Source organism: Macadamia integrifolia, unplaced genomic scaffold (genome assembly GCF_013358625.1).
Source record: "Macadamia integrifolia cultivar HAES 741 unplaced genomic scaffold, SCU_Mint_v3 scaffold3088, whole genome shotgun sequence".
Lineage (NCBI taxonomy): Eukaryota > Viridiplantae > Streptophyta > Magnoliopsida > Proteales > Proteaceae > Macadamia > Macadamia integrifolia.
Window position 1 is genome coordinate 23,671 of NW_024869194.1, and position 7,910 is coordinate 31,580.

The 7,910-nt window shown below is 37.1% G+C and overlaps 1 non-coding gene and 1 pseudogene across 1 annotated transcript; both read right to left on the minus strand.

The window, feature by feature from the left end:
- Positions 1 to 9: 9 nt before the first annotated feature.
- On the minus strand, positions 10 to 347 carry LOC122067729 (annotated as a pseudogene).
- A 7,247-nt stretch (positions 348 to 7,594) lies between these two features.
- Positions 7,595 to 7,701, minus strand: LOC122067730. The gene has a single exon (XR_006136858.1). It is a non-coding gene; the product is annotated as a small nucleolar RNA R71 (small nucleolar RNA).
- Positions 7,702 to 7,910: the final 209 nt, after the last annotated feature.

Sequence of the window (7,910 nt, forward strand, 5' to 3'; positions counted from 1 at the left end):
CGGTATGCCTTACAACTCGATGCACAACAAAGATTTCAAGCAATATTCTGTCTGCAACTGAATATCGAACTCCAGGCCTTCTTCAAGCCCTTGCAACCAGGGTTCTCACATTTCCTCGACCGGTAACTACAACAGATCTCAATAGAGACAGCAGTGACGATAAAGAATACAAGAAACCCTAGAATGTAGGGAAAAGGGGACTCTCGGAAGGCAGCAGAATGAGAAACTAGAAGAAAGGGAAGGATTTGGGAGAGGGATTGGAAAATGTAAGAGAAATAGGAGGTGACAAAGAAGGTGCAAGAGAAAAGGACCAAGATGAGAATGAGAATGTCTAGGGTCGCTGAGGGTCACGGAAGAGAGAGGGTGGAGCATGTTATCAAACAACAATGTGTGCGTAAATCGATCCAAGAAACAGGTTCATGAAACACCCAAAAATCCGTTTTTGTTTCCAGAAACGTGAAAATTCGTTTTTGCTGTTCTGGACACAAAAATGGCAGAAACGTTGTCAAATGGTGCCTTAGTAACCACAGGTCTTAATGGTTAACTGAATTGTGGTCATGCTTAGGTTTGACAACTATCTAACCTAACCATGGTCAGGTTTGTTAGCATAGGTTAGGTTCGAAAACAGTTATAGATGTCACAATTTCACGATTGGATAATTGATTCGAATGACATGTGGACAATAGATATGGGTATAAGGAGTGGGTGTTTGGTAGGGGCTTTACCTTTTGCCAATTAGAATGATAAGAGTTATCCCTAGTTTCATAGTTAGCTTGGGAAGTGCCGACCATTGTGGTCGACTTGAAAAGGGGTGACCATTCCTAATGAGGGACAGGTCATCTCTAGGTAGATACAGGGTTTGGTTTGGTCGTCTTCAATCGTACGAAAAGGTGGTTGTAGGAGTAACTGCCAACCACTAATGTTGTTATCTAGTCGAATGGTGGTGTATCCTTCTTGGTCGGCGGCATGTCTCTTAGGCTACTCAAGACATGTGTTCGTCTCTCAATGACTGGTCATATTATGGTATATCAGGTAAGGGTGTTAATCGGTTCGCTTTTGGTTTAAACGGTGCAGATCGGTTTTGTTCACATTTATTTGACTAAAACCATAACTACACCATTTACTAAACAGTTCCACTTTCTGAAACTGTGACCGTTTAGTAAACGGTTTCGGTTTCCATGGTTTTCTAAATAGTGTCAGTTTCACAGTTTTAAACGGTTTCAATTTCAGTTTATTCCATACGGTTTGTAAAATGGTTCACAATCAGTTTGTTATAACTTGCAACCATCTCTAAACTGAAGATCATAAGCTTATCCAAAAATAATTGGCAACCACAAATAAGAGATTCTATATTGATGATGATGGTATGTCTTAATTTGATAATCTAGTGCTATTTCTTTGCATGGCCATTCTCCAATGTCACTCGATTTATAACCCATGATCCTTTTCTCCCCTAGCATTCCCTTATAAACCCATAAACCTAAGTTCCTAATTTTCAAGGTCAAATGAAAGAGATGAATGAATCATCATATCCTTAGATTAGAGTCTGGGAAGAAGAAGAAAGAAGATGAGAAGAATTGAATGAAGACTGTTTGGTTATTTTGTAACTAATAGATTAATCGTACGTACCTGATTGAGAAAACTAGGGGTTCAAACCATGAAAAGGGAAGTAAGGAACACAAGACGTCTCAAATCCATTTCATTCCAATAGCTTTCACTTAGGGTTATATTTTTGGAAGTGATATTCCGATTCTGCCCCTGCTTTATTTAATTGTTATATGGATTAATCGGATCGGTTTAAACGGTTTCAATTCGGTTTGAAACCAATGGGTTTCGCGGTTAAAACCAACCCAACCCGTTTAGCTAATCGGCCTAAAACTTGAAACCATAACCGCATCATTTACTAAATGGTTTTGCAGTTTCGGTGTAAACGGATCGGTTTGATTTCGATAAAAAATTTAGGTTACAAATTCACATCCTTAATATTAGGGATCTTTTTGGCCTTCTAACAATTTCTTACTTGTTGAGATTTGATTTTTTAAATATAAAAAAAATTGGGAGAGGGTTCCCTGAAAGGCAATGTGGCCTATACACTAGTGTGGGGTCAATGTGGGTGCCTGTACATGGAAGCATCAATATGATTAGATTTCCACCTTTTATGAGGGGTGGGCAGTCATTTTGCCACCCTCTGTGTCTGGGTGTAAGAGCCATGGTGCCTTTTAGTCTATTTTTTCCCAAAAAAGTAATGTAAATAAATAATTTTTATCAGTTTTTTTGGCTTTTCGATTTCAATTGGTTCGATATGGCAATTTAGTTAGTTTGAATTGGTTATAAGTTCGAGTTGATTTTTGACAGCCCATGGTGAGTATTTCCACCTGTCACCTTGGCAATCTAGTTTCAATTCTCAATAACGATGAATTAGATTTAGGGAAAAGAAGTGTAAAGGCAACGTGGCCCCTACGCCTAGACCAAATGGGAACAAAATAACAGTTCCACTCATGAAGAGTGGAAATCTCACCTGTATTGATGCTTCTACTAGTGCTCTCATTGGTTCATGTGCTGGTATAGAGGCTCTGCTGCCTTTTATGGAACCCACTCCCTTAAATTTATTTTTGATATTTTCTCATCTAATTATCTACACATCTTATCCGTTATGTTCATTTTAGAGTTATTTTAAAAGGAGGTAGCTTCCAAGAGGGCCAAGATTGTTTGGGATGACACCAAGGGAAAAATTCTAGTCTTTTTCAATCATCCTTTCTTTCTTTTTTGGGTAAACATCACTCCCCTCCCCTGAACTAAGGCGAAATATCATCTTGACCCACCACCTTTATGAAAATATCACTCCCCTCCTCTACAAGAAAAAGATGCTATCTAATAGCCTCAACTGTTAGATTTGGTTGTTAAGTCAAGTTAAATTTTTTTGTAAGGCCCAAACTACCACTAATTGTGAAATGCCCGAGAGAGAGAGAGAGAGAGAGAGAGAGAGAGAGAGAGAGAGAGAGAGAGAGAGAGAGAGAAGAGAGAGAGAGAGAGAGAGAGAGAGAACTCGGTGTGGGTCTATGGGCATCTCTTCCAATACCTTCCGTGTTTTGGAGCCTCCCCACTTGACCAGCAACGCTAGGGTTGTGGCGACGGAGGAGGCCACTGCGGATTTTATCGACGATAAAGGCATATTGTGTGTGTGTGTGTGTGTGTGTGTGTGTGTGTCATTCTCTGTGCAGCAAATCGGCTAGAAACAAAATTGATTTTTACCAAATTAGACTCAGACCCCCTACCGTCACTCATTGTTACAGAATATACCAAGAATGCTGGCATCAACAATTCTTTTTTTTTTTTTTTCTAAATACCATTTTGCCCTTAAAAATAATGCAGTACTGAAATTACTCTTACCCTTGATAGTTTGATATCAAACCCTTGTAGTCCCCAGATCGATTTCACCACAACCCTTCCGGCAACGGCGACTAAGGCAGAAGAACGTTCCCTTCGGGCGATTTCACCACATCCCTCCCTCTTGTCATTGATTTCTTTCCATTTATTTTTTATTAAAATGTTTCCCAATCTGCTCAAAGTGGGAAAACTCAACAATCTCTTCTTGGTATTAGTGAATTCGAGGTATCTGTTTTGAATCCCATTAAGAGCACCAAGGATCCTCATTAGTAGTGGGAGCTATTGCTACTTATAGAGGCGTTGACATAGTTTTTTCACCATACAGTGACCATTGGATGCTTCGTAAGGTTAGAGTCTCGGAGATGCTAAATCACAAGAGGTCAGCCACATGGTGAGCCAACTTTATTCCGATGCCGACTCTCCGATCGACATTGGGGAGCAGATGTTCCTCACCACATTCAACATCATAACTAGTATGTTATAGGTGATAGAAAATATACTTGCAAAACATCACATGGAGATCAGATAAGCACGCAACAATGAATACATAGTCAAGTTTTAGGCATACCTGAATCCATGGCTGAAGAATAATAACTCCTCAGTGTCTTCTTATATGCTCCTTGTATGACACGATCAATATTGGTCTGGTCTACCCTCTTTTCCTTCTAACTTTAGGTTTTTTTTTAGTCATACACTTAATGGGCCAGTGATAACTATTTATAGGGGTGAGGGTAGGGACTAACCTTGCAATGAAATTAGGGCTTCCTTCCCATTAAGGAAACAATACCTTAGGTCTACACATAGTAATATATATATATATATATATATATTTAATTTTATACCATTTAGGTGTGCCAATAGAATCCAATATCTCCATAGAGATCACTTACCATTATTGGATCCTTTCTGCTCACTCCATCTATACTCAACACCACTAAACCTGTTTTTGGAAACAAACCTTGGACTATGCTAGCCCATCTGATTGGAAATCTCATAATCTCCCACTTGGGCAGCATATATCACAAGTTTTAGATTTTAAAATTTATTTAAAACGACTCTCCAGTTTAGAAAAACTGAATGTCACCTTAAACAAAACATTGTTGAATGGAGTGCACCTTAAACTAAATACCTTAGTACGAATGAGAATTACCAACACCCAACCGTATTGATCATCACATCTAAAGCGATATGGGACTGAACACGTCAAAGTGTTCATAACCTCACCGACTTGGGCTGAACAGTATAAAAGTGTGGTATGGAAATATCATGCAATAGTGATCATCATACCTATATCCAAATTGGTTCTGACTCGAAAATCAAATGAGCCCTATGAGACAGATATCGAAGGTCTCATTAACTACAAGCATCTCCCTAACGCTCAAGCTTCAATCAAAGAAGCTCATTAGGACTAGGTCCAGATGTCTTAAAACATTCTCACTAGACCTCAATCAATTGAGACTTTACTAGCGACTGAATGTCTGTGTAGTGACTGGAACCTCGAACACAGAATGAGGTAAATACACCACATATAGCCTCAATTTTCTAAAAGAGGCAAATAAACAAGTATATACAAATATGCAATTGTCCATAATAAAAATGCATATATATTCTTGAGAACAATAATAATGCATCACAAATATAAAAATAAATTGAAACAAATTAAAAGTCAGATGCACCTGAATATATGAGCAAAGCTTTACTAATAAAATACATCAAAAGAACTAACAAGTCTCTTATCAGTGACATGCTCTTGGAAAACTTTTGGAATCAAGCTCTTAATTATTTGACAAATGATGAGCACAATAATGTGTGAAATCTTAGGGATATAAGTGTACATTTTGCCTCACTTTGGATAGTACTATGTTTGTTTTTCTTTCTTTTTTTTAGTTTCCAAGTCTACAAGAGAAAGTGCTTAAAGTGAATCAAGAACCAGTCCAAAGGTGGGAGGGCCCACTCATTGGTGCCACATCCTCTCTCCTACAAAATCCTGAAGATTATTTTCTCTCCTTGCCACCTCACAAGATCTTGAAGATGCTATGCAGAGATTCCTTTCTGATTTAATCAAGATTGCAAGATATTGGTGAATATTGTAAGGAAGGAACAAAATTTGTTAATTTTGGAAACAGATTCTCTCTTTCCTCACACAATATCTCAGAGAATGAGGATTTTTACTAAGATTTAATTTAATTTAATTTTCTTTCTTTTCATAAAGAAGACTTGTAGAAGGAAGGAGGCAAGAAAAAAACCCTATAAAAGCCCCTTCCTCCCCCCTCCTATTTTATTATTCTCCTTAGTTTATTTTCTAGTTATGCTTAGTTTTCTTCTCTCTCTCTCTCTCTCACTCTTTAGTTTTAGTCCTTTTCTATTTTTGCTTTAATCACTTTTGTAATAGTTTTTTATGTCAATTAATGCAAGCACTCTTTTATTCTTATTCAGCCTTTTATGTTTATGATTTATGCAATTGAGTTGTAATTTTTAAAGTTATAGTTCTAGGCTTAGATCTAGGTGACAAGATCACGAGCCGTGGAACATCTTTTTTTTTTCAAGTTCAGTTTTTTTTTCAAGATTTGTTTTCTCTAGTATTAGAAATTTCAGATTTGATTTATTCCAGATCTGGTTTTTAGTACTAGTAGTATCTCGAATCACCCAAGCTTTCAAGTTCAAGCATTGATTCAAGTAAGTAGGCTCCTTCAGTAGTCTTCTCTCCCCCCTCTCATTCCCTCTTCTGACTACCCTTTCTTTCTTAATTTAGGATTTTAATTTCAGTCGTTACATTATTACTATCTCTTTCCCCCAAGGTTCATGGCTAGTGTATGTGTTGGCTTTGCCCCTCCTAATCATAGAACCATCAATTTATTATTTTTATTTTAATTGTCTCCCTTTCCTTAAAGCCAAGTAGAGTAACTCTTGTAAGAGTGACTCTCTGGTCAAGTAGAGAAGCTCATATTATGATGCATCTCTCGGGCTAAGTAGAGAAACCTACTTATGAGTCTCTCTTTAGCTTTATCCCCTTTTTTTTATTTTAGTATTTTTTTTCCTTTATTGTTTTTTTTTTAAATTGTGTGGGTTGTTTATTTTTAGTTATTTATTTATTTAATTTTAATTGTGTGGCTTGTGTCTTTAAATTCTTAGATGACGAATGGTTAGGATGTTATTTTAGATACATATGTTTGGGACGGTAGTTAGAATTAGATCACAACCATTAATAGGTTCACTTTTGCATTATTAAAAGAAAAAAAAATAAAGTGGCTGCTCTCCCTGAGTTCGACCCGTAGCTACACTGATCCGTACGTTTGCGGTTACATTTAAAATCTCAAACAAGTTTTTGACGTCGTTGTCGGATAGACAGTTCTATGTTATTTTTCGCTTTCTTTTGGTAAATCGGAGTCCTTTGTTTGCTTTGTTTTATTTTTTTCTTTTCTTATATTGAATTCCTAAGAAGAACAACTTGCAATAATAGTTGTATCAGTGGAGGTCGCCATGCCTTACAGTATGATAAAGACAGGTTTCGCCCTGCAGCAGTACCTCAGGAATTGACCTAAGCAACCCTGTATCCTTGCCGGTAAGCTCCCAAAAAGCCAAAAAAAAAAATCAAAAAATTTAAAAATCAAAAAATCAAAAAAATCAAAAAAATCAAAAAATAAAAAAATCATTAAAAATAAAGTTTTGCTATCCATTCTTTTGTGCTTGTCTTACTTTAGTTGTGGGTAGTTTTCTATTGCATGAGTGTTAAGTGGGTACGTAATACTAAGAATCGGTTAGAAAGAAGAGATTCAACAAGTAGTGACCCTATACGTTTGCTCTCTTTAAACCCTTCAATATGGAAGACCAACAGCAAAACCCTTCACCTAAATCTTTGAAAGATAGGTTCTACCCTGCTAGAACAACCCAACCTTCCTGCATAGTTCTACCATAAGCCCAGGGCAATAACTTTGAACTCAAATCTCAATACATCACTATGTTGCCCCACTTCCATGGGTTGACCTCTGAGGATGCATACCTATTTCTAAGGGAATTTGAAGAGGTATGTGTTATAATTAAGATCCAACAACTTTCTGATGATGCTGTTAAGCTTAGCTTTATCACTTTTGCATTGAAAGACCAAGCTAAGAAGTGGTTGTATGGGTTACCCACAAATTCCATAACCTCATGAGAACAGTTCACAGTTGTCTTCCTTAAGAAGTTTTTCCCAACTCACAAGACCAATAAGCTTAGAAGTGATATCCTTCAGTTTAGGCAAAAGCCTAGTGAGTCATTTTCCAAACTTATGGAGAGATTCAAGGATCTACTCTAAGAATGCCCTCACCATGGCCTAGACCTATGGAATTTATATCAAATAATTTATGAGAGTATTGATTACCCAACTAAACAAATGATAGAGTCTATGTGCCCTGAGGGATTCGCATCCTTTACAGATGAAGGAAAGTCATGGGAATTCTTACTTGACTTAGCTGACAAAATCCGTGAGTGGGAATCAACTCAAGAGAGTGAAAGAACCATAGGAGGAAAATGATATTTTATGG